The sequence below is a fragment of the Pteronotus mesoamericanus genome, unplaced genomic scaffold (assembly GCF_021234165.1).
Source record: "Pteronotus mesoamericanus isolate MK-2021 breed Mesoamerican mustached bat unplaced genomic scaffold, CSHL_Meso_final contig_98, whole genome shotgun sequence".
Lineage (NCBI taxonomy): Eukaryota > Metazoa > Chordata > Mammalia > Chiroptera > Mormoopidae > Pteronotus > Pteronotus mesoamericanus.
The window spans coordinates 2348477-2375885 of record NW_026555295.1 but is presented as its reverse complement, the minus strand read 5'-3'; the positions used below and the strand labels follow the sequence as shown (position 1 = coordinate 2375885).

The following is a 27409-nucleotide window of genomic DNA, read 5'->3' as shown; positions in this document are numbered from 1 at the left end:
CAGCTACTGTTAAGTCTTGAAGATACCACATTGACATGCATGTTGCACTGTATTTAGTACTGTTCATTTAGTACTGTTGTTTGATAATCAGATTGATCATTAGATAAAAGCAAAACAATGGCATTAATGACAACCCTTTTTTTTAAAAAATGCAATTCTATCATTTTTTGAGTTTAGGTGCTCCAGTGTTTTGAATACTAGATAAATGTTCTATGGTTAGATAATTGATGAAAGCCATTTGCCAAATATTATAATTTAGCTTAAAATACGGGCTCTTTTGCTGTATTAGTTTTTGATTAAAAAACTGTGGGGTAACATAGGATTTCAGTTTTGATCCTGTTTCTATAGCACTTGGGACATGAGAAGCTCTGAGACAAAAGCATATCTTTGGAGCACTAACATCTTGTTCCATGTCTAAGCCGTGTCTTTGCTCCTTTGTTCTCAATATCTCTATTTTCTTTCCTTGTATTTGTACTTTCTTTTTTGTATCACCCTTCTACTTCCTATAATTTAGAACTTTACAATATGCATTCTCTAGTGAAACATCTAAGCAAGGAGGAGTCACACAGTACAACTAAATTTCACTTTCTGGGGAAGCTCTGGTGCCAACAAACAATGAAATTCTATTGTGATATTATCAAGCAATATTAATGAATAAGAACAGCAGATATTGACCCTGACCGATCATATGTTATGAAACATTTTTGGTACGGAATCTTATTTTGGGAAATATATGTTTGTGAAACACATTAAAAAAAAGGAAAGAAATAAGGGAGCTCACCAAGCAATTTGTTTTTGATGAGGTAAAGGAATTGCTTGGCATTTGTAAGGAGAGGATGTACAGTGAAGATGTTTTAGCATTGGTCTGCAAAAGTAAGAGGAAAGTGAAAGGTGAAATGAGAAGAGCTCTTGCAATTAAAGAAAAAGGGTTATTAGAAACATTTTAAATGGTGAATGTGGACCCAACTATATGCATTTATCATTTGCTTTTTTTAAAAATTAAACTTTTTATTCGAAATAATTGTAGATTCACATGCAGTTTTAAGAAATTATACATAGAGATTCCCCGGTACTCTTTACCCAGTTTCCTCCAATAGTAACATCTTGCAGAACTGTAGCACAACATATCAGGGCCAAGATATTGATTTTGTGTATTGACAGTCAAGATATAGAACATTTCCATCACTGCAAGGATCCTTCTTCATGTCTCTCTCTTACAGCAACAACAGCTTACCTTCTGTCCCCCACACCTTTTTAGCCCCAATGACCACTAATCTGTTCTTTATAGTTTTGTCATTTAAAAAACGTTATTTAAATGAAATCATACAGCATTTAACATAGTAGAATTGGCTCTTCTCAGTGTAATTCCCTGCAGATTCATCCAAGTTGTTGTGGAATATTAATAGTTTGCTCCTTTTTATTGCTGAATAATATTCCCTGGTATAGTTGTGCCACAGTTTGTTTAATCATTCACTCATTGAACAACATCTGGATTTCAGTTTTTGGCTATTAACAGATAAAACTGCTATGAACATTTGTGTAAAGGTATTTGTATGAACGAATGTTTTAAGTTCTTTTGGGTAAATAACTAAGAGTGGAATTTTTGGGTCATATGGTAACACTATATTTCATTTTTTGAAGAATTGCCAAAATTATTTTCCAAAGTAGATGTATGATTTTACATTCTCACTAACAATGTATGAGGTTCCATTTTCTGTAGATCCTTTTCAGTAGTTAGTATCCAGTATTCAGTAATTGTTGCCATTTTTATTTTAGCCATTCTGATAACATGTGTAGTAATATCTCATTGTGGTTTTAATTTGTATTTCCCTAATTACTAATTAGGTTGAACATTTTTTCCTGTGCTTATTTGCCACTTAGTTGAATTGCCTTCTTGTTCTAGTTCTAATTGGATTTCTTTCTTTCTTTCTTTTTTTTTTTTTTGCCATCGAGTTTTGAGACTCCTTTATATATTCCAATACTAGTCCTATGCTGGATATGGGGTTCACAGATATTTTCTCCCATTCTGTAGCTTGTCTTTTCACCCTCTAGAGAGGGTCTTTTATAGATCATAAGTTTTTAATTTTGATAAAATCCAGCTTATTAATTTTTCCTTGTATGGAGCGTGCTTTTGGTGTCAATTCTAAGAATTTTTTAGATCTTGAAGATTATCTCCTGCTTTTTCTTTTTTGGCTGTGTGGGTGTATTCCTGCATTCTCTTTTCTGTTGATCTATGTATATATTCTTCTGCCAGTACAGCCTTGGTTACTGTCTTTTTATAGAATAAATCTTGATATTGGGTAGACTGATTCTCCCATTTTAATTTTCTTTATCAAAATAGTTTTAGTTAATTTAGTTCCTTTGCCCTTTCACATAAATTATAGAATATTGTCTATCTCTCCAAAATTATCCTGCTGAAATTTTGATATGAATTGAGCTAAACTTGTGTATCAATTTGTAGGGAATTGATATCCTTATTTCATGAGTTCTTCCAATTCACAAACATGGTATGTCTCTTTATTTAACTCTTTTTTGATTTCTTCTCATCAGCATTATGTAGTTTTTAGCATTCACATGTTTTGCTAGGCTTAAGCCTAAGTACTTCTTTTTAAGGAGTGATGTAAGAGATATTTTATTTTTAATTTTGCTGTCAATGTGTTCATTGCTAGTATGTAGAAATACAGTTAATATTTCTATGTTTATCTTGGGCCATTGTGACTTTGCTGAAGTCACTTAGTCATCTAGGAGTTTTGTTTTGCTTTGTAGATTCCTTGGCGTTTCCATGTAGATGATAGTGTCATCTGCAAATAGGGACAGTTTTAGCTCTTTTTTTTTCCAGTCTGTGTGCCTTTTCTTTAATTTTCTTTCTCTGGCTAGAATTTTCAGGACTATATCGAATAAGACTGGTAAAAGTAGACATCTTTGCCTTGTTCCTGACCTTAGAGAGAAAGCATAGTGTTAGTTATAGGTTTTTTACAGATGCTCTTTACAAAGTTGAGGAAGTTCTCTTCTATATCCATTTTCTGAGAGCTTTTTAATCACGAAAGACTGTTGAATTTTGTCCAATGCTTTTACTGCATTGATTGATATATGATCATGGAATTTTTCTTCTTTAGCTTGATAGATTACATTGATTGATTTTTGAGTATTGAATGAGCCTGACTCCCTGGAATAACCATAGCTTAGTCACTGTATATTTCTTATTACATACTTCTGAATTCTATTTTTTTGCTAATAGTTTTGTAGGAATTTTTTAAACATTTTTTTATGGTTTTTTTTTTCCATTATGGGATTTTTGTGTTTACATTTGTGAGGATTATTGGTCTGTAGTTTTGTTTTTGTTTTTTAACTGTGATTATCAGGTTTTCATGACAGGGTAGCACTGGCTTCATACAATTATTTGGAAAGCGTTCCTTCCCTTTTTTATTATCTGGGAAAGATTTTAGAATTGACATTAATTCTGCTTTACACATTTTGTAGAAATCTCCAATAAACCATCGAGGCCTGCAGATATTTTTGGGAGATTTTTAATTACAAATTCAATTTCCTTCATAGTTCTAGGGCAATATAAATGGACTGTTTTGTATTGGGTAAGTTGTGATAGTTTATGATTTTTCTAGGAATTGGTTTATTTCATGTAAGTTGTCAAATTTGTGTCAAAAGAGTTGATTGTTTCTATTATTATCTTTTTGATGGCTATAGGGTGCATAGTGATATTCCTTTTTATTCCTTATATTGGTAATTTGTATATATTTTTTGTTTGTTAAATGTCTATTTTATGGATCATTTTAAAGAACCAGAATTTTTAATTTTTCTGTATTGTTTTTCTGTTTTCAGTTTTAATTGACTTCTGCCTTTATCATTTCCTTCCTGCTCCTTGTTTTTACTTTTGTCTTTGCTCTTTTAGGTCCTTGAGGTGCTTAGATGATTGATTTGAGAACTTTCCCCTTTCCTTTTTTCTAAAGGATGAAAGCACAGATCATACTTCATTTTAAAAACCGCAATGTATTTTAATACAGAAAATGAAGGCAGCATTTCGCAAATTTATCATTCAGCGGTATCTCTAAGAAAATAAACAGGTTGCACTTTGAAAGATGAAATGTTACAGTTTGTGCACCAAAATTAAAAAAAAACTAAATTAAAAAATGAAATGGTTAACAAGGTAATGCAGGTCAGGGGATTAAAGGTGAAGGATCATTACAAAGAAATCCAAAAGGACGGCTGCATCAAGATCTCTCATTAGTGTTCCAGTGGCGTCTCTTTTGGGATAAACTTGAACATTTTTGGCAAACATTCAAGCAGCTCTTTTGCTGAAAAGATTTTGACATGGCTGCTACTGCTGTACCCATGACCATCTTGTAGAGGCTGCACGGTGTTCAGAACACAACAGGAGCCCGTTCCAGAGAATACACTTTGGGAAACGCTCTTCCGTCGTGTTTTCAACATCCATTTTCCCCTCTGTGTACCACGTCCTCCTCTTCTTGCGACTGGGACCCTCGAGCCCCTCAAGCGTGTGCCTCATATCACCACCACTGCCCTCCCCTGCTCTTCTAAAAATTGAATTCATTGGTTAATAAAATTATATAGGTTTCAGGTGTACAATTCTAGAATCCATCATCTGTATATTGTATTGTGTGTTCCCCTCCCCAAGTGAGGTCCCCTTCCATCACCGTTTATCGCCCCCTTTTCCTAATGTATGCACTTGGTGCTATAAATTTCTCGTGCGGCACTGCTTTACCTGTGTCCCATAAACTTTGATATGTTGCATTTTAACTTTAGTGTATTCTTTTATTTGCCCTTAGACTTACTGTTTGACCTATCAATTATTTAGAAGAGTGTTGTTTAGTTTCCAAAGGTTTGAACATTTCCTGTTTTCCTATTACTGATTTCTAGGTTAATATCCCTAATATTGTGGTTGGAGAGCATACTGTGTATGATTTCAGTTCTTTTGAATATGTTGAAGTTTGTTTTATGGCTCGCAACATGTTCTTTCTTCATATATATTCTGTGGACACTTGAAAAGAATGTGTATCCTGCTGTGAATGGGTAAAGTGTTTTACCAATGTTGACTAGATCCCCTTGGTTGGTGGTGGTGTGCTCTTCTGTATGCTTGCTGATTTTCTGCCTGTTTCTATCAATTTCGTTGGGAGAGGGCTGTTGAAGTCTCTAAGGATAATCATGGAATTGTCAATTTCCCTCTGAGAGCTGCCTGTTTTTGCTTCAGATATTTAGCAGTTCTATTGTTAGCTATAGAGGTAGTTAGGATTACTATATCTTCTTAATGGGTTGAACATTTCCTGTCTCATCATTTTCTTTGCTCTGAGAGCTGCTTTATCTGATGATAATATAGTTACTCCTGCTTTCCTTTGATTGATGTTTGCATGATTTATCACTTTCCAGCCTTTCATTTTTAGCTTGCCTATATCATTATATCTGAAGTGAATTTTGATTGATAGGGTGTAGTTATGTTGTGTTTTTTAATTTGCTCTGTCAGTCTCTGGTATGTTTATAACATTTACATTTAATGTAATAATGTAATTGTTAATATGCTAACACTCAACTCTGTTCTTTATTTGTTGTTTTATGTTTACTCTCTCCTTTTTTGTTTCTCTGTTTTCTTTTTTGTGCTTTTGAGTTACTTGAACATTTAAAAAATTCCATATTGATTTATCTGTAGTGTTTTTGTGTATACCTTTTTTTGTATAGTTTTTGGTGGTTTCTCTGGTTGTTAACATTATTTAACATATAACGTCACAGTTTACTGGTGTCATTATTTTACCAGTTTGAGTGAAGTACAGAAACTTTACCTCCTTTATGTTCCTTTATCCTCCCCTGTTTATAACTGTTTTCAATATTTTCTCTACAGATACTTCAAACCATATCAAACTGTTTTAATTTTTGCTTAAGCAGCAAACCTAACTTAGAAAACTCGAGAAGTAAAACCTATTGCATTCTCCCATATTTTTGCTTACTGTGTTCTTTCTTCCTTTCCTATGTTCCGAATTCCTGTTAAAAAAGTCATTTCCTTTCTGTTGAAAGAAGTTCCTGTAGCCATTATTTTTAAAGAGTAGGCAGCAAACTCTCTTTACATGAGACTGGCTTAGTTTTCTTACATATGAGAAAGGAAGAATGATTATTTCTGCTGGGTGTAGGATTTTAGTTTGGCAGTTTTCTTTCAGCACTTGAAAAGTGTTACGCCACTTCTTTCTGGCCTCTGTGGCTTCTGATGAGAAATTTGCTGTCATTCAAGTTATTTTTCCCCTGTCATTTTTCTCTGGCTACCTTCAAGACTTATTTTCTTTGTCTTTAGTTTTCAGGAGTGTAAATACATTGTGTCCTGGTATGGATTTATTTAGGTTTATCCAGTTTGGGGTTTACTGGACTTCTTCAAGAAACTATAGGTTTATGCCCATTGCCTAAATTTGGGAAGTTTTAATTCATTATTTCTTCAAATACTTTCCCACTGCACCTTCTTTCCATTCCCATTCTGGGATTCTGGTGACATGAATGATGGATTTTTTGTTGTTGTTGTTACTACCTAACATTTCCTAAGGTGCTGTTTATTTCTTTCAGTTTTTCTCATAGTCAGATAATATAATTTCTATTATATCTTTCAGTTTACTGATGTTTTCCTCGTTCTTCAATTTCTTCCATTATGTTCTTGAGCCCATTACTAAGTTTTTAAAATTTTAGTTATTGTATTTTTCAGTTCTAAACTCTCCATTTGGTAATCCTTTGTTGTATTTTTTTTTTCTGAGACTCTCAATCTTTTTGTTTTAGGTGTGTTCATAATTGTTTGTTGAACAATTTTTGTTATGACCACTTTAAAATCTTCATCAGATTATTCTAATATCTCTGTCATTTCAGTTTTGGCTTCTAGTGATTGTCTTTTTTCAGTACTTTGACAACTTCCTGGTTCTTGGTGTGAAGGATGACTTTTTAAAAAAATTTTATTGATTGATTTTAAGAGAGAGAAAAAAAAAGAAAGAGAGAAAGAAATATAGATTCTGTTGTTCCACCCATTTACGCATTCACTGGATGCTTCCTGTATGTGCCCTGACCGGAGACTGAACCAGCAACCTTGTGTATCCCGATGATGCTCTAACCAACTGAGCTACCTGGCCAGGGCAAGAATGATTTTTAATCGAAACTTGCACAGTTTTATATTATGTTAGGAGATTCCAGCTCTCATTTAAAGCTACCCTTTTGCTAACTTTCTTTGATGCTGGTATGGCATGAGACGGTGTGGGTTCTTCATTATGTCAGGTGGAGATAGATGTCCATATTCCCCACTTGAAATCTGTTGACATCTGAGAGGGGCTTCTCATTACCGCTACAGATGAGGGTCCTGGCTCCAAGTATGGTCTCTACCGATACCTTGATTGGGAGAGTGGATTGTAACCATCTGGTGGGGATAAAACCCCCGGCTCCCTTCTTGGCCTTTTCTGACTCCCTGAGAGGGGTGCTGGGCTCTTTGCTATTGCGTCTTGGGGGTGGGAATCTTGGCTTCCTCTCTGCCTGTGCTTGTGTGAATTTTTTTTTTTTTCCTGTAGTGTTTGTCTGGAATACAACAGTGATTGTGTAAATGTTTTCTGTCTTGGTAGGCTATGCCTTTTGTCATCTTTGGCTAGAGAGAGCAGGCTTTTGTTGGGGCTTTTTTGTTTGTTTGTTTGCACCTGTTTGTGTCTCTTCAGCTCCGAGTTGGGATATGAAGCAAAAAGGAAGTCCAGGAAACTCACCTCAGTGTTGTTCCTTTGGTGCCGAGGTCCCAAGCCAGTCTGCCTTCTTTCCATCTTTCAGATCACTTTATGTTTGTTTCACATACAATATCTAGAGTTTTTAGTTACACTTTGTGGGAAAAATAGGAAAAACTATATCTGTTTCACCTTCTCAGAATGGGAGTCCTATTACATGTCTTTTAATTTTTAAATTATTTTTCTAAGTGTGATGCATGCTCATTATTAAAAATAAAGTCAAGCAGACTGAAAACTATAAGGATGACATACACATAGCAGGCAAAAATCTGTTTGAGAAATGACCATTATTTATTTTTAATTTTTAGAAATTAATTAATTAATTTACTTTTAGAGAGATGGAAAGGGAGAGAGAAAGACAGGGAGAGAAACATCAATGTGAGAGAGAAACATCGACCTGTTGCCTCTTCTTCGTGCACTTACTGGGACCGAACGTGCAACCCAGACATATGCCCTGACTGGGAAACGAACCAGCATCCTTTTGGCTTTGCGGGATGACATCCAACTAACTGAGCTTTAGGTGATCATCATTCCAGATCAACATCACTTCACAAAAATATACAAATAGGAGGATGAGTAGAAGAAAATAATTTTCATAGAAATTGGGTATTGGATATACTATAATGCTGTTTCTATTAAAAAGTATTATATTTAGTTTTACTTGAAGAGGAAACTGAAATGAAACATGGAATTACTGAATTTCAGGTAAATGTTTTCTAATCACAAGTGATTTTTATTTTTAAAAGATCTCTTCAATTTAAGAAGATAGAAAGTCAAGTTTCTATATTTGTAATTAAAAAACCTCACATTCAGTTTTAGGCAGTATTAATTGATTTCCTACTATGGGAGAAAAGGAAAACTGCTGCTTTTTCTTTTTTCAACATAGCTTTATTGAGGTATAATTCACATAGCATACAATTTATCCATTTAAAGTATACAATTTAATAGTTTTTAGTGTATTCTCAGGCTACATTATTTCTCCAGGAAAAAATCCCCTGATGTTTTGCTGGAATGCCCATGTATGGGGCACATATGCAGGGTTTGACTGTTCTATATTCAATCTTTCCATTCATCTGTTTGTTTTCAGGGCTTTCATTGTTCTTGGCATTCTGAACCCTGACCTCCATGGCCGTGGCTAGGACTGAGGCTCCCTTTTGGATTTCATTTTCTTGGCACATACTCTTTTTTTGTACTATTCTGCTTCATCCTTAGTGCTGTTTATCACCTTTTGTCTTCCAGGAATATGTTGCTATATCTTGTCTGTAGCCTCTTTCCTTGTTCTTTTGGAGTAATGGGTTTATACCTTTTTCTGTAAGGAGGTTTCAGGAGAAAGGAAGGTAAATGCATGTGGTTGTCTCATCACATTGAAATGGAGGTCTGGAAGCCAGTGTTACTGCTTAAATCGTAGATATTCACTAGGTTTTTAAAAATAAAGGAAAACTCTTAAAGATTTTCCATAGCCACTAACTGCTCTGTCCCATCTCCCACCCCCTTTTTCATTACTACTTTCATACAATGTGATGACCCTCTCACATTTATATAGTTCATTTTTTTTCTAATTTTCCTCCCGCATTATTTTCTCTCAGTCTTTTACTCCCCTTCTTTGGTTTTACACTGCCAGTCATTTGTTACCCAGTCTTCCTCAGTTCTCTCTATCCATGACTCTCCTGTAAAAAAACTTACTTGCGTGTCCCCCCCCAAAAAATATGAACAAAAAAAGTGTCCCTTTTATTATATTAGTTTACATGATTTTCTTTTAAACTTTATTATTTTCTATTTTGTGTGAAATTATTTTATATCATATCATGGGTGTGTGACATTTCTAGCTGATTGATTTAAAATTTCCTTTTGTTGTCCTGGCTGGTGTGACTCAATGGATTGCGTGCTGGCCAGTGAGCTGCACTTACAGGCCAGCACTGAAGGTTGCCAGTTCGATTCTTGGTGGGGGCACAGGCCTGGGTTGCAGACCAGGTCCCCAGCTGGGGCGTGTGAGAGGCAACAGAGTGATGTTTCTCTTGTACATCGGTGTTTCTCTCCTAGTCTTCCTCCCTCCCTTCTACTCTCTCTGAAAATAAATAAAATCTTTTAAAAAAATTTCTTTTTGTTGAGTAACTTTTATGTACCAGGTACTTTATTTTTAAACTGTAATGGATTTTTAAATATTTTAAAGTTTTATAAATTTATTGTAGAAAAAGGAAACAATTTAGAAGTATATAAGTAACGTTCCTTCCCTTCCCTACTCTAAACTCACCCCTTCAAAGCATTATTAGTCATTTGATGTGTAGTTTTCTAAACTTTTTCCTTTGCTTGTGTAAGCATGTGTATATATATATTTGTATATACATACAATCTTATAATTGTTCTTTTTAAGTGGGTATTACCATATACATTTGATATACATCTATTTTTCTACTTAATATATATGTCAGATATCTTTATAAGTCAAAACTTCTAGATTTTCATTCTTTTTAATGACTGCAGAATATTCTGTTTTATGGAATTACATACTCGGTTGATGGACAATCGTGTAGTTTTATAAATACCTGTTTGCCTATTAATACTAATACTCCTGTAACATAGATTTTTAAATGTGGGATTGCTGAGTTTAAGCTTTGTAAATTAAAAAAAAATTTATCCTCACCCAAGGACATTTTTTTCACTGCTTTTAGAGAGAGAGGGAGTGGGGGTGGGGCAAAAGAGGCAAAGAGAGAAACATCAATGTGAGAGAGAAACATTGATTGGTTGCCTTCTTGTGTGTTTTTGACTGTGGATCGAACCCACAACCTGGGTATGTGCCCTGACTGGCAATTGAACCCCTTACCTTTTGGTTTACAGATGACGCTCCAGCCAACTGAGCCACACAGTCCAGGGCAAGCTTTGTAAATTTAAATCTTTCATAGATACAGCCTTTTCTTGCCCCCTTCATTTTTGTTTCCAAATTAAGTTTACTGGGTAAAATCTAAAACCTACAGAACTCGAGAAAATAATAGAGTAAATTGCTATGCACCTTTCTTAGAGTCTTAACAGTTGAACACATAACAAATCTTCTTTCATTTGATTCTTTTACTACCTACCTCTTCCCCCAATGCCTTTTAAAGTATATCCTAGATATCATATAATTTCATCTTTAAACACTTTAGTATCATTGTATTACTGTTGGGAAATTTTGCATTGATTTACCAATATTTGCTTTAATACATAGGCTCCCAGGAACTTATTTATTGAGTGAATCAAGGACTGCCCAGAGTTGGTTTGAAATTATTCTTTTTGGCAATAATTAGGCATCAAGGCCAGTTTTCTAAGGTCATATCTAAAACTATGTAATCAGCATATATGGTATAGCTTTTCTTTTCATTCTCTGTTGGCATAGGGGTAGGAAGGGAAAGAGAAGGAGAAGAAGGCATACATTCAGCTCAACCCAAAGAGTAATCAAATCCTTAGGTTATAAGACTAAACAACAACAACAAAAGTTCTTGTTTGTCTCACTGACAATTATCATCCAATTTTTTAGAAGACTTTGCCTGTGGTTCCCAACTCCTGTGACACATTTGAAGAACATGTTCTAAGTAACAGAAAATAATTTTTTTTGTTTGGGCTCATAAAAGTTTTATTCAGAGTCATAAGCTGAGTAAAGGTCAAAAAAACCGTATGAAATCAATACTCTTTTTTTTTTCATCTTATTTGATCAGTATTAGAACAGCTATGCCTGAAGTTTGCCAGCTTCTTGCATAATGTTGACTGGAAAAGCTCAAGATGCATTTACTGAGGATGTTGGCATGTAATTGTAATGGATTATATACATTTTTTATTGATGATGAGCAAAATGTTGTACTTTAAAATAATGACTCACTCAGGCACTTCTCCAGTCAGAAAAGACCATTCATGTGGAGTAAGTAAATTGGCAAAGTGGTTCTTGAATAATTCTGAAGGAAGGAAATCTTTCCAAAGGCTTCATTTAGCTTAAATTTTTAAATCATTGTACAGTATGGTGGCCTGTGACCAGTACTAGAGAGTGGTCTCTTTTCAATATACAGTGTTCTGATGGTTCATAAAGCTGGGAAGACAGCCTCCCAAAACTATACCAGATTTAAACTGACATTGGTTTCAATTATCAAATTTGGACAGCATGACCCAGAATTTGCCCTTGTTAACCAGGCTTATTAAAGAAAAGGCAGAAGATTATAATAAATTCTAAAAAAAAAATTCAGGTGTCCTTTTGCGGTTTTATTTCCCATGTTATTACACAAACTTGGTCAGGAGTTTTATTTTTTGCTCCCAGGCATTCTGTGACAAACTAGGAGGACAAGTCCCATGTTGCTAAGAATCAGTTTTAAATTACAACAGTTTGTTAACAGGAGAAGCAGAGAGAAATTTCTCAACATATTTGAGGCAGAGATGTAAAGGTTTCATTTCATTCCTGGAAGTTCCTAGAAAGACGTTGAAATGCCCTTGATTCTCCTTGTTCTATTGTTTGCTAGTCCTCTAAGGCCAGTCACGCATGGGGATGGCCTCTGGAATAGCGCGCGCTCTCTCTTTAAGATTTTATTTATTTATTTTTAGAGAGAGGGGAAGAGAGGGAGACAGAAACACTGATATGTGAGAGAAACATCAGTTGGTTGTTTCTCATGTGCTCCCCAACCAGGAACCAACCTACAACCCAGGCATGTGCCCTGACTGGGACTCAAACTTCACGACCTTTCAGTTTGTGGAACGTTGCCCAGCCAGCCGAGCCACGCCTGTCGGGGCTGCAGTAGCTCTCTTACTAGTTACATGAGGGAGAAATGATCATCTGCTTGGTCCACAAGTGAAGAGGGGCTGCAGAATTCAGGTTGCTGTAGATTTAATATTTCTGGTGCTATCATTTTGCACTGTTAGGTTCTGTTCATCAAATAAAAAATTTAAATACTATTTCATTCAAGTATGTTATCACTAAGTTTGCTGGTAATTGGACCACTCATTTCTCCTTGGCTGTAGGATGGGCTGCAGACTTGTTCTTGGAGCTATAACAGATATAATAGGCGATGAGACCTATTAAAAACAAGTGAATGAAAACTAAATTGTCTCAGAAGTAAATGAAGAGAATGACTCTGTAGCAAAATCCTCTAACTAGTTTTGCTTTCCTGTGCACTAGAATCTATAGTCAGATCAGCATCATCCTGTTTGATGGGAAGCCAAGGGTCAGAGACAACTTGATATTCTTTACCTGCTTGAAGGTAGGACTCCAGTGCTATATAGTCTAATCAGTAGTTACTTGGAAAGATGAGGTTATAGGTTATGTACATAGGTGAGAAGCTGCTGCCCGCCTAACCTCTGTGAACTTTATAGTCAGATGTCTTAAAGATTTCTTAGTTCACTGTGGAGGTATAGGTATAGTCTTTATTATGTTAGTTCTTAAGTGTGGTTGCTCTGTACCGCTGTACAGGTTATATAGTGGAAAGCTGAGCCATTTATAGTGTAGATTAAAGTACATTTATATATTCATTGGGACAGATTTCCAGCAGATGGCAGGCAAGTATCTTGAAGAGGGAAAAGATACCATACAGGTAAATGTAGACCCTATTTTTAAGTATTAACAATTTCTTACAAAACTGTGAGAACTCTTTTTAAGTTGTATTTGTAGATGCAATAATTTTAAGTGTACTGTCTATATATTTACCCTGTATTTTCTGTATTTATTATTTCTACCACATTTTCCATATTTTAATACTGACAGCATTATTTTTTTTTTCTTTTCCTGAAGAAAAGTGCTCTTAATTGAATTTGCTGTGAGGGCATTTTGCACTTTTATTTTTGATGTTCTTAGTTTGTTCACAGTCTAGCAACTGTGAGGCCATAATGTGGATGTTTTGTCATGTTGAGATGACTTAATGCTTAGATTCTGTTAATAGAGTCATTGTATGTTGAATAAATCTCACATCTTTGCCAGAGATTTGGGTATTACTCAGTTGCGATTCTCTCAGTACATGGTCAGCTGGGATTCCAAGTTCATTTGTCATTGCTCAGAGTTTCCAGAAGGTTGCCCTGTGTAGCAAAAAGCTTTTGAGAGTACTCACCATCTAGAGCTGTTGTTTCTCAATGGGTTTGGGAGTTTTGTTATGTGTTCTTTTTGCATCAAGATTAGTCTGCCCTGACTGGCGTGGCTCAGTGGATTGGGCGTCCTCTGCAAACCAAAAGGTCGCCTGTTAGATTCCCAGTCAGGGCACCTGCCTGGGTTGCCGCCCAGGTCTCCGGTGGGGGACGTGCAAGAGGCAACCAATCGATGTTTCTCTCCCTTTCTCCCTCCCTTCTCCTCTCTCTAAAAATAAATTAATAAAATCTTAAAAAGAAAAGATCAGTTACAGTTCTGGTGGAGCTACTGCTTTATTTCTAATATTTCAAATATTTTTGAGGCTTTTATTCCCAAAGTCTATCGGCAAGCAAGCTTTCCTGGTGAGGCCATAACCTATGTTTGTTTGAATTTATGTGGCATTCAGAGTACCAGGCCACCAGGTTTTGAGTTCATCTAAAACAGTTGTTCTTGGACTTGAGTATGGATCAGAATTACCTGGATGGCTTGTAAATACATATTGCGGGTTCCACTCCCAGAGTTTCTAATTCACTAGGTTTGGCGTGGGACCCGAGGATTTGCATTTCTAGCGAGTTTAGGTGATGCTGATTTTGCTGGTTTGGGTCATGCTGAGAATCATTGCTCTAAGATAAAACTATATTATTCTTTTCTAAATTTATAGTACTTAGCAATCTGGCATGAAAGGAAGTAGGTCCAGGTCTTCGAGAAAATGATCAGAATCTTAGAATTCTTTTTTTCCAAGTTGAAAAAGGACATTTTTTCTTTCTGACTTTGGGAATAATATGTATATATAGTATAAAGATCAAACTGTAAAGAAAAGTTGAAAGATAAAAATTACTTAAAATCCTATTATCACTACAATAAACTAATTTTGGTACCTTCATTTGAGATGTTTTACTGTGCATTTCAATGAATTTATAATCCTATTTAAAATGTTTCCATTTATACTTGATATTTTGTAACCTACTTCTAAAATTCAACAATGTATAATAGACATAGATGTATATCAAATTAGTCTTTCATTGTATAGATTGCATAATTTATTTAATAATAGCAGTGAACATTTAAATTGTTTCTAATTTTATAATAGTTTCAAGTTCTTATACTGTATCTTTGTATATATGTTTAATCATCTTATTATGAATTCCAAGAAATGGTATTGCTAGGTCAAAGGGGATGTACATTAAAAATTTTGATACATATTGCCAAATTGTCCTCCAACAAGGTAAGTAGTATGAATTAACACTTCCACTAAGTGCCTAAGCTTTGCCTGAAAACTGAAATGGTTTAAAAATAGTAACTGTATTTACTCCAATCTATGGTAGAAAATATTTTCTCTAGAGAGGAACAATGACTTTCCTTGGAGCAAATAAAAATTTTAATAATTCTGGGGTTGATAGAGAGCCCTCCTCAAATTTCATCATAGTTCTGATAAGATTGTTTACACTTGGTGAGCCTCAAAACACTGTCCCAGACATATCCTTATATTCATGATACAGAAAGGAACTTCTCAGATGACAACTACATTATTTATCCTTCATTCAAGTTCTGTTAAAAGTTTCTGAAAATGGTCTTTATTGCAGGGTACAGGCAGTCAACAGTGTATCATCTGGTTACCAATTAAGTAACTAATGTATCCTGAAACTTTAGGGTGTAAAAGGAAACCTTTAAAATAAAAGTCAAATCGTCTTTTTAGTGATATTATTATTATTGTTTTTCTTGTTGTCTATTTTTTGACCATATGTTCCTACCAGTAAACAGTGAGCACACTTACATTCTTTAGGTGCATTTATTTATAAATTATATGCAAGTACTAAATATAAACATATATGTGTGTATATATATATATATAGTAAAACAGGGCAGAAAAATAGAAATTTGCCCTGGCTCGTGTGGCTCAGTGGTTTGAGTGCTGGCCTGCGAACCAAAGGGTTGCTGGTTTGGTTCCCAGTGTAGGGCACATGACTGGGTCCCAGGCTGGGTCCCCAGCAGGGGGTGCACAAAATGCAACCACACATCGACGTTTCTCTCCCTCTCTTTCTCGCTCCCTTTCTCTCTCTAAAAATAAATCTTTAAAACAAACAAAAAAAAAAAAATAGAAATTTAAAAGGATGAGATGAAGATGTTGATGGTAGAGATCCTAATGTTTTCTTTCTGTGACTCAACAGAAACTGTTGTTCTATGTAGGGTTTGTGTCTGAGGCATATTTTCTTCAGAGAACAAGCTACTTCCTGATTTGGGACATATATCTGAACCGAACTTATATACCTATCACAGTCCTACCTAGCCCAAATACCTATTTTGATATTTGTTCCTGAACTGTATAATGCACTTTATGTTTCTTTAGCAATTCTGAAAAACTGGGTACTTGTAATCACCACAGGAAAGAGGGTATTATTTGTTTCTTTAGGTAGATGGAGAGATTCTACTATTTAATATATTTGATAGAGTCTCTATTACTTCGATTTTAGAACCTTTCAGAGCCACAGAGAAATCACATTGTGTCATTGTCTTTCTCACATAAATTTTTCTATAGTGTAGTAGTTAAGAGCTTTGTCTCCAGCACTTGACTATAGTGAGCCATGGTGGATACTCATTATTTATTTTGATCATTTATCAAATAAGTCACTGAACTCATTCAAATGCTTATGCTTAGGTTATAATCTATCAGCACCTTCTCTAAGAATTAACAAAGGGAATAGAAACTTATGAAGTTGTATGAATTGATTAAAGTGTTTTTAATTATTAACAAACTCTACAGGAATAATTTTTTTTTCTTCTGTTGCTCTGCATTTCACCAAAGTATCTGGGTGATAGTTAACAGATTTCAAGATTACATTTAGGGTTCTTTGACATTCATTTGGGGAACTCTGGGGCAAGGTTGCCTCATAGCTAGGCAGTTATCATTCCAGAGCAGCTGATAATGGGCTAGGTTAAGAGGCCCACGTGACTGCCAATTTGGAGAGTCATGTTTTAAATACTTAAGAAACCACAGGAAAACAGTGGTTTCAATCTGCGCTCCAAATCAAAAGTCAAATGGCAGGTTATCCGTTTGATCAAAATTGATCTGCTTCTACGAGTAGCAGCTCTGTATAACGTGACAGGATTTCTCTATTTATTTAACCAGTAAACTCATTAACCATCAACAGGGCACTGGTTAGTGGGAGGGCAATCAGTTGTTCCTAAATTTGTATTCAACTCTCATCCCGAATACCAAGGGACAGTCTTTGACCAGGGGACACCTTCCTTTTGGAGTGAGATTTGGAGCAAGCCCTGCTGGTGCCCCATGGCTGCAGTGGAGAGATTGAGGCTGTCTTAGTTTCCTCAGGGTTCCCTTCTGTTCCATTTTATTAATATGTCTTACATAAGATCTACCAACTTTTTGCCCATGTCCTATTTGTTATTATAGGTACCAATTATTCTGGCACCTTCTTTTCTTATATACCCTCTTCTTTCTAGTTCAAGTCTTTACCTCCCAGTGGCAAAAGAGGCTCATCTCCGAGTTGAATTATTGTCTTTAATAGTTTTTCCTGAAGCTCTCTACCTAGTGATGTCCACTTATATCTCACTGTTTGCAAGGATTGTCCTTTCAGTCATTTTTTACCTGACAACCATACCTACTCTTCAAGGCCCACTTTAAATGTCTATTATTTCTAATTTTTCAAGGTGGTTAAGTAGTTCATTTTCTTTGTTTCTAAAGAGCATTGTTTATAACTGTTACAGAATTTATCACATTATTATAGAACTGACTTGTTAATTTTTCCATTCTCTCAAAGCTAAACATTTTACCCTTGTATGAGTTTTATATTCAGAACCAATGTATCATAGTTATATTTGGGATTTGGGGTGGGCAGAGAGTAAGGAAATAGGCAGAACTAACCAATATTATTTTCTAAAGTTACTATATTATATATAGTCTGTTCTTAGGCAGAATGGATTTAGGAAAGAGTATATATGGCAGTTATGGGTCTGAAATTGGATTCTTGAGAAACTATTTGCCCACTTACCATTTGGAAAGTCTTTGTGTACCCTTTATGAAGGTTTGTGTCTTTTTGAAGATTACTACTCTGAAGAAATTCCTGTGTATTTGCATCAGGTTACTTGTAAAGGAAATGGTCACAGTACCAATGTACATAATATCTAAAACATGAAAACAATGTATGTGTCCAAAAACAATAGGACTGATAAATACACTACTGTATGTTTACATGGTAGAACATTATACAACAATGAAAATGGATGAACCATAGGTAAGGTAGAACAACATGGAGTCATCTCATTGTTTATGTAACATTGAAAGAAAAAGGACACCAAAGAATACAGTATAATATTCAAGAATAGGCACAACTAACCAATACTGTAGATGCATACATATATGCTCAGATATAAAAAGGAGCAAGGAAATGGTTATTACAAACCCATGGTAATGGTTACATCTGGAAGGAATGTGATTGGGGAGAGGTACCTGGTAGGTCAAAAGCAACTGTGATTCTGGTAACCAACTGACTTTGGGCAAATTACCTAACCTCTTAGCCTCAGTGTAAACTGGAATTATGTAACCATTTTATGAAAGTTGTAAGGTTTAAGTGAGATAAACTATATAATGCAGTTAGCTCAGTGTCTGGTTAATAGTAAATACCAAATAAATGGTAACATTTCCCCTATTACATATATAGTGTTTTCTCACCTGGTGCTGTAGGCTTTTGGTAGGGAGGATGAAGTTTGAAACAAGTGGATGAAATTGAATAAGAAAATCTAGAAATAACGATAAGGACAAGCAAATTACATTTGTGTGCTCTCACTAATTTGTCTCATATACCTCACTATTTGGGAATTTTTAAAAAATTAATCTTCAAAATAAGTCTGAGACCAGATTCCGACCACTATACCAGCTACGTGAACCAATGTCTTATGGCCATGGTACATTGCATGGGTTAGGTAACTTCCCCAGGCTTCTACAGCTAATAAGTGGTAGAGCGGGGATTTCAGTCAAGACTTTTTTTCCCCTCACTTAAAAGTTGTTTATTATGAAAATAGTCTTTATACTACATGAGCAGAAAGGAAAAAGATTTTTGTATTTTAACACATGGTAATTTTTCTAAACACAAAATCAGTAAAGCTATTCTTGTTGAACAAAACAAACTCACAAAGTAAAAATTAAAGTCTCCCATATCTTTGACCGTTCTTACATTTCATACAATTGATGTATCTCATATTTTACTGAATCCCTTATGATGTATACCAATCATTTTTATTCTAGTTTTTCTTATTACTAGCAGTGTTGCAATTATTAGTGAACACAGTCATTATACACAAGCATTAGCTTCCAAACACTGAATCCCTGGAATTGGAATTGCTGAGTCTGTGAGGTTTGCACATTAAGAAATCTTGATATATATAAACCAAACTTAAAATTTAACTTTACATTGCCACTAACAGTATATGAGAGTATTTTTTTACTTTTTATTTTTATTGTTATTCTTTTAATTTACTAAAAACTGTCAAAAGTGTTTTTTTGCTAAGATAGTTAACAGTATTTTTTATTTTTATTCTTTTATTTTATTTTTTATTTTAAATTAATTAATTTATTTTTTCAACTACATTTGTCTCTGCCTTCCTCCCACCACTTCCCCTTGCCCCCTCCCTCAACTTTACCCATTTGGTTTTGTCCATGAGTCCTTGCTATATGTTCCTTGACTTCCCCCCTTCCTTTCCTTTTCCCCCGGCCCCCCTCCCTCCTTCCCTCTTGTCTCTGTTGGTTTCTTTTCCTTTCAGTGTTGCTGGTCTTATTTTCCTTGCATCTTTGTATTGTTGGTTAGGTTCCGCTTATAGGTGAGATCATACGGTATTTGTCTCTCGCCCCCTGGCTTATTTTGCTTAGCATAATGCTCTCTAGTTCCATCCATGCTGTCGCAAAGTTTAGTACTTCTTTTTTTCTTTCTGCTGCATAGTATTCCATTGTGTAAATGTACCATAGTTTTTTGATCCAATCATCTACTGATGGGCATTTAGATTGCTTCCGACACTTGGCTATTGTAAATTGTGCTGCTATGAACATTGGGGTGCATAGGTTCTTTTGAATTGGTGTTTTGGGATTCTTAGAGTATAGTCCCAGCAGGGGAATCACTGGATCAAAAAGAAGTTCCATTTTCAGCTTTCTGAGGAAATTCCACGCTGCTTTCCACAATGGCTGCACCAGTCTGCATCCCCACCAACAGTGGACTAGTGTTCCCTTTTCTCCACAGCCTCGCCAGCACCTGTTGTTTGTGGATCTGTTTATGATGGCCATTCTGACCGGTGTGAGGTGGTACCTCATGGTGGTTTTGATCTGCATTTCTCTGATGGCTAGTGCTGCTGAGTATCCTTTCAAATGTCTCTGGGCCCTCTGTATCTCCTCCTTGGAAAAGCGTCTGCCCAGGTCTTTTGCCCATTTTTTGATTGGATCGTTTGTCTTCTCAATCAAGACTTTTTTCACTGTGTTGTTACTTATTTTTAAATTTGACTTGAAAGTTGCCAGAATATAGTTGTTAGTCTGCCTTCAGTAAATGCTCCCCCGAGTATTTAACTGAGATATTCCCTGAGAAAGTTCTATTGAAGAACATTGGATATATCCATTCCCAGGCAGGACTCCATTTTCCATGGCTATGCAACAGAATCTAGTTAAACTAATTCAGTTTATTCCAGGCTTCCAGGGGTAATTCTAATTTACCAGGGCCCAGTCTGAAATGCTGAAGCTGGGATTTTGGAAAAGTTGTTTTGAATCTAAATTTTAGTGAATTCAAAACTACAGGTAAAAGTTTACAGGATTGGTTGCTGAAGTTCACCTTGTGTTGATTTACTGCCTTTGATGTTTACTGTGGTGAAGCAGATTTGATAACTAGCTTGCAATCAGATTTACAGTGTACTCCCAGGGTTAAAAAGATGACTTCATGAAGGATTGCTTACCCACCTGATATTGGAGATATATATCCTTTGGGTATTAACTCCTTCCCAGCTGTATTTGTTCTTTCATTATTACTTGTTAATAAGCATTTATTTAACCCTGTGTTTTAAATTTTTAAAAAATTTATTGTTGTTCAGTCACAGTTGTCCCGCCCTTTTCTCCGTTGCTTAAGTTTACTTTTAACAGGCATATTTTTCAGTTCAGAAAAAAAGGTTAGTATTGCTTTCAATTTAAGCATGCAGGTAAAGTGGCTTTTAAAATCTACCCAGAGAGGTTATAGTGATTGCTTGTTTGTGCTAATCTAACCCTCTAGTCTAATTTTCTAGACTCTTATTTTGTTTTCTACTGAGCAGTTTTGGATTAAAATGGACTACTTTTGTCTTGCCTTCTACATTACTTAAGGGAGAAGATATGAACAGCTTGTTCACTGTATTTACATTTAAATTTTAGAAGGCTAGAATAGGCAAAAAGCATGGCTTTTTTTAGGGGGCTGCTTTAGGTCTCAGAAAGTATTTGAGAGACCTTTTAGTAAGCTAATTATTGAGCTTTTTAAATAAAAAGTCCTCACTTTTACATTATTTTAAGTTTATTCACTATTAAAGAGTTTATTGTGGATGAAGTCATTTCTCCATTTGAAGTATTGATGGGATACTAAATATAGATTTTTAAAAAATTTTTATTTAGGTGAAAAACCTTCTTTTGCTACTTAGGTTGTAGAAATTTGCTACTTATTACTTCTACCTTACTGTTTTATTTTTTCTTAGGCGGTTTCTTTGATTATGCTTAGTATTTTCCTTCTTGAATTTACAAATTAAAAAATGATCTTCATGAAGGTATCTGATGTTCCCTTGAAGTGGAGGCATTATTCGTGGTGGGTGCTATGGACTAATCCATTTCAACAATGTTAGAAAGGAAGTGGATTTGTGGCCACAAGATGGAAACTCCTTTTCCTAATAAGTCCTGTGTCATTCCCCTGAGTATGGCAATCTTAAATGGGTGGGAGGTCTATGAGGACCTAGGTAGATTGGTTTAAGACTTGATAAAGTTTATAAAGAAAGGACAAATCAGAGGGACTTCGCTTTCTATTACTCGTGTGGTGTAAAAAGTAATTTGTTCTCTCTGAACTCTGGGAGTTAGTGTATGAGTGTATCAAGTTCTGCCTTCCTGCTCTTTGCTGCCTCAACTTTTTATTAGGAAAAAATTACTAATTTACAAAAAAATGGAAAGAACAACCATCTAGATTCAATAAATAATGATTAACATTTGCCATGTTTGCTGTAGCTATACAAATTTTCCTCTGTGGGAATCACATTGGCTTTTTTTCCCCCTTCCTTTTTGGTTGTGAAATGATCTTTAATTGAAATATTTTTCTTCCCTAGCCAGGTGCCTGAGTTTGGAACATTGTCCTGTGCACCAATGTGTTGTGGTTTTGATTCCTGGTTAGAGCACATACCTAGGTTGTGGGTTCAATCCCTGGTTGGGGTGCTTATGGAAAGCAACTGATCAATGTCTCTGTTTCCCTCTCCCATCCCTCTCTCTCTAAAAATCATTGAACATGTCCTTGGGTGAGAATTAAAAAAATATTTTCCTTTGTAGTTCTTAACTAGCTGGGCATTCCACTGCTCCACTGTTGATGCCATCTGTAATGCCATGAGGCTCGTGGCCATCAGCACAGCAGCCCAGAGACTGGGCAGTCCCTGGGATCTCTTTAATGGTTCCAGAGAGTTCTCTAGCTAAAGATTGGTGCTGCATCTGTTGGGCAATGGGGACAATGTCATCAAAAGTGATATTTCCACTGTATTTAATTTTTTTTTTTTTTTTTTTTTTTTTTTTTTTTACTTTTTTTCTGTCTCTTGGTGGTTCTTTGAGGGTTTTGATGACCAGGGCAGAAGTTGAAGGTACTACCTCAATGTGGGCCTGTCTGTTCTAAATGGTCAGTTTTACTGTAATCCTCAGACCCTTCCAATCCCAGTTGCTTTGGTGATATCACCAATCAGCCTTTTTTGGAGACAGACCCAGGCGGCTGATCTCGGGGGGTAGGGAAGATTTGGCACCAACTTCCCCACTGACGTACCTCAGATATATGACTTTGATCACACTGAGTTTGAATTTTGGCAGCATGGTTGAGGCGGTTGGTGCTGGATGAACCAGGATTTGGGATCACCAAAGAAGGTTGCATCTAGGCCCCCTCTGAGCTGAAAACTGAAAATGGTCACATTGGCTTTTCTTCTATAAGTTGGGAGAAGATTAAGTTTGTTGTCATTGGTCACTAGTTCTGATCTTTGCATTCTGCCTGGAAAGTAGAACGTTTTGACTTCTGAGTCATGAACGAAACAGTTTCATTCCAATAATGTTAATCATAATACAAATGTTAAATATGTAATCACATCCACCTTTTAGGAACTTGGGAGGTATAGCTAAAATTAAGACATAGGAGACTGATATTTACATTCACCTCAGGTGCTGCTGAGATGTTTTTAAGAACCTGCTGTCTGCAAGCTGTTCCCCAACAAGCTAACCATGCACACCTGTCCTAGTCTTTCTCTGAAACTTTTTCATCACATATTCTCTAGAAGTGGAGATAAAGTAGGGAGAAGAAAGGTAGAAATAAAGTAGCATCTATTAATTGTAGTGTGATGTATTGCATATTAGCTCATTTAGTAATGATAACAATCCTCATTTTATAGCCAACGAGACTAAGGAAAGTTAAATAACTTGCCCAAATTTACATACTGGTAGTAAGTAGAGGAGGGATATTTTTGAATTTAAAAAAATGTGTTATTTTCAGTTCACTGTGATGACAGTATGTTGGGTACACTTGAATTAGGGATCTCAGGTGAAAAATGGTGCTTTTATAATTTTTATAGTTGGATAAATTATTCAAATCTCATGTGATTGGCAGTCTGGGTGGGGCGTGTCAGTACTGCTTCTTAGGAGATAGTTGACAAATGTCGGTCTTAGTTCCTTTGGAATTTTAGGGAGCTTGATAGTGCTGAGTACAGAACTTACAGTCATGTTTTGTGTGTATGTTTATCCTATAAAGAAACAGTGGAAAATTACAAAGTAAACCAGCCTAAATACAGCTGAATTCTACCACATCAGCATTTGCAGAAGACCTAGTGCCAGACCTGGCACTGCACCCAGAACCAGCCAGGCACAGCCCGTAAAAGAGGCTAAACCAGGAAGTCAGTGGAGAAGTTGTGACTCATACCAGGATCCTGTAAAAAAAAGTTGAGGTGAGGATCTCAAGAGTAAACTCAAGCAAACAATGGGGTCATAACTTGTTCAGCTGGCCCCAAGAATATGGGAGGTTCTTGATATTGCTGAAGAATATATGCTTTTAAGAATATCCAGTTCCAGAATGTTGCTAACTGAAAGGTTGATACTAGGTAGTTTGCTTGGCTCATGCACAGGATAAATGACTAGCCTTCACACATTCATCTTAATTAACCTATGTTTGTACTAGATATTTTTTAATAATAGCAGTTAACATTTCTTGAGTATTTACTTTGTGCTAGGCCCCATTCATTACAGTTTTACGCATATTAGCTTATTTAATACAGCAATCCTATGAGGTAGATGTGGAAACAAGGTCAGAGAGGTTGAATAATGCAGAGATCCTGGCTAGGCAAAGGAACTGGGATTTGAACTTAGAGAATCTGCATTTAGCGTCTTTGCTTTTGATTACTGTGCTATACTAGGAAAACATTATAAGGTAGGTATTATCTCATCATTTCATAAATTGTTTTTTAAGGTCATGCTTGAATGGGAAAAATATGAATATCAACTATTAAAGCCCTTTTAGTCATGTCTCTTATCTAGCTTACATAGCTTAATGGGTCTTTGAGTCTTTTGAATTTATTGTGCTGTCTCAGAAATCTCTTTCTGATCTTAGCTAGAACCTTTTTGAAGATTGTGTTATAATTTAAACTAAATTATAATCTTAAATTTTCCTTAAAGCCACTTCTTATGGAAAAAAAATAAAGAAAACCCTGGAGATTGAGGCATGTACAGTATATAGGCTTTTTAAAGATCTGAGGATTATTTTCTAATAATATGTGATACATTAAAGGTCATCAGGTAGTTGTTCTGATTTAGAGTCTTTGTGAGATTTCTTTGTGATCAGATTGCTCCTCTAGTCTCTATAGTTTATAAGCTATAAAACTTAACTAGCATTTAAATAAAAACTTAACTCAGTGTTGTTGTCATCCCCACTTCTCCCTGTCCATGGCTGAATTCAAGCCTTTATGGTTTACTTGGGTAACAGTTTCCTTGCTAGTGTCTCTACTTGATTCCTTTCAGTTTTTTGAACAAAGATATACCAACCTAAGGTCTACTGTGTCTAAGATGCTGTGCTTAACACTGGGCGTATCAGCAGTAAACAGGACAGAGATGTGCTTGCCCTAGCTGAGCGTATAGTCTACTGGTCAGTCCATTTTTACATACCATTGCCATAAACTTTTTCTAAAATCCAGATCACAAATTTACTCGTTCTTTTTTGTCTACTGCAGTCTCTTCATAGTCAAGTTGTAGTATACCTTACCCGTTCAAATGACTTCTCCAGTGAAATCATCATTATTCTTTCCTTAGAAGCAGAAACAATTATTTCCTTATTCTGAGTCTCATTTCTATGGCACTTTATAAGAATTTTTATCAGAGTATTCATTATGTTGTGTTATAGCTGTTTGTATCAGTTTCCTCTGATGGTTTGATTTGAAAATAGGGATAACATTCATTGTTGTTTTATCATCAGAGTTGGATATAGTGTCTGAAATGTAAGTGCTGCATGCATGTTTCAATTATAGCATAGTCTTAGTACTTACTATCATTACATACATGTTTGTCTTGTTTCTCCAGCTACTAGATTGGAGACTGACATAATTTCTTTGTATTTCTCCTGACATCCAGGCTGGTACAGAGGACATGATATATCCTTAAATAAATATTTTCTGGTTATTATTCTTTCAGCATCTTCTGCATGCTAATAGAAAACCATTTACTGGTCCCTTGTTTTATAGAATGTCCTATTTTATTTTTAAAAATATTTTTATTTATTTACTTTTAGAGAGAAGGGAAGGGAGAAGGAAGAAGAGGGAGAGAAACATAGATGTGAAAGAGAAGCATCAATCGGTTGCCTCTTGCACACCCCCAACCAGGGACCTGGTCTGCAACCTAGGCATGTGCCCTGATCGGGAATCAAACCAGTGACCTTGCGGTTTGTGAGAGAACTACCAACGCACTGAACGACACCAGTCAGGGCTTACTTTGTTTAAAAAAAAATCCAAATAGTTTATTTAAAGGGTATTTATTTAATTTTATGTCTATTCTGAACAGCTGTTTATCTTTTTAATACTATGATTGCTTAGGTGGCTCTTTCTCCTTTTTGGCTACTACAATACTTACTGCTAAATCTGTGTCTCACCTTAAAAAAAAAAGATGTATTATTTCTTAACATACACCTTGTGCATGTATCATCTTTTTCTGGTCTTAGGTTGCTGCCCTTTGTCTTAACTGCTTTCCAATTTTGAATTTAATTTAATGTTATATTGTTTGTATCTTTACATACTACTTTAAATCCCTAAAAAAAAAACCAAAAAATCCCAGAGAAACTAACAGTACTTTCATTTATCCTACAAGTATTTACTGAACTCCTCTAAAGACAGAGTACAAAGTCCTATGGAATATATAAAGATTAATAAAATATAATATATGCTCTAAGGTGATTGACTTTATTAATGTAGAAAACACTTGATGTAAGAAAGGTTAGACAACAGGGCTTTGGGAGACGATGAGGGCCATAGTCTTTGGTGACTCAGTGAGTTTCTGGGAAGCTAACGTTCGAACTGAATCCTGAGAGATGGCTAGGATTTGAATTTTTAAGAAAGAAGAGATGGGCTTCCAGTAAGTGGAGACAAGAGACCAAGAAAATATACTTCTGGCATTCATTAGGATTGCCCACCCAATATTTATCTTTTTTGCTCCCAGACACATGTTATGTCCTTGCCCCTTGGAATTTAGGTGTGGCCATGTGAATTGCTTTGAGCTGGAGTGAATGAGTCACTTCCAAATGGAAGTTTTAAGAGTCCTTGTATTCACTATGCTTTCTTTCACTCTGCCACAATGACCTGCAGGGCTTTGATTGGCATGTGGGCCAAGTAAGGTTTGCTTCCTGTATTTGTATGGCCAATAAATAAAGTTTTATTGAAACATTTGTTTATTTCTTGTCAGTAGTTCCTTTTGCACCACAGCAGCACAGCTAAATAGTTGTGACAAAGACCATATGTCCCACAAAGCTGAAAATATTTACTCTTTGGCCATTTATAGAAAAATCTTGCTGGCAACTGCTCTATACGTTGGCTGTTTCTTACAGAGAGGATCTTGTAGAGCAGAGCCTCCTTCTGACCCACAGTGGAAATATACGAGCAGCAAGAAATAAATCTTTGTTGTTTTAAGCCAATGATATTTTAGGGTTGTTTGTTATAGTAGCATAGTCTAGCTCATCCTGATAGACTGTTTATAGGATAAAAAAATTCAATGTGCTTGAAGAGGAGGAAACCTTATGGAGAGCAGTACTATGAAGGAAAGATGGATAAGAATGTTAAGGTAATAAAATAATTTAGGAAGTACTAGGCATTTAAGCTCAGG

The 27409-nt window shown here is 35.6% G+C and overlaps 1 protein-coding gene and 2 pseudogenes across 2 annotated transcripts in view; 1 reads left to right on the top strand and 2 right to left on the bottom strand.

Annotated features, from left to right (window-relative positions):
• Nucleotides 1-27409, top strand: part of EXOC6B (exocyst complex component 6B) — a 566147-nt gene that overhangs the window by 16131 nt on the left and 522607 nt on the right. The window lies entirely within an intron of this gene.
• Nucleotides 4227-7793, bottom strand: LOC129081358 (calmodulin-binding transcription activator 1-like; annotated as a pseudogene).
• LOC129081320 (60S ribosomal protein L12-like) lies at nt 22364-22900 on the bottom strand (annotated as a pseudogene).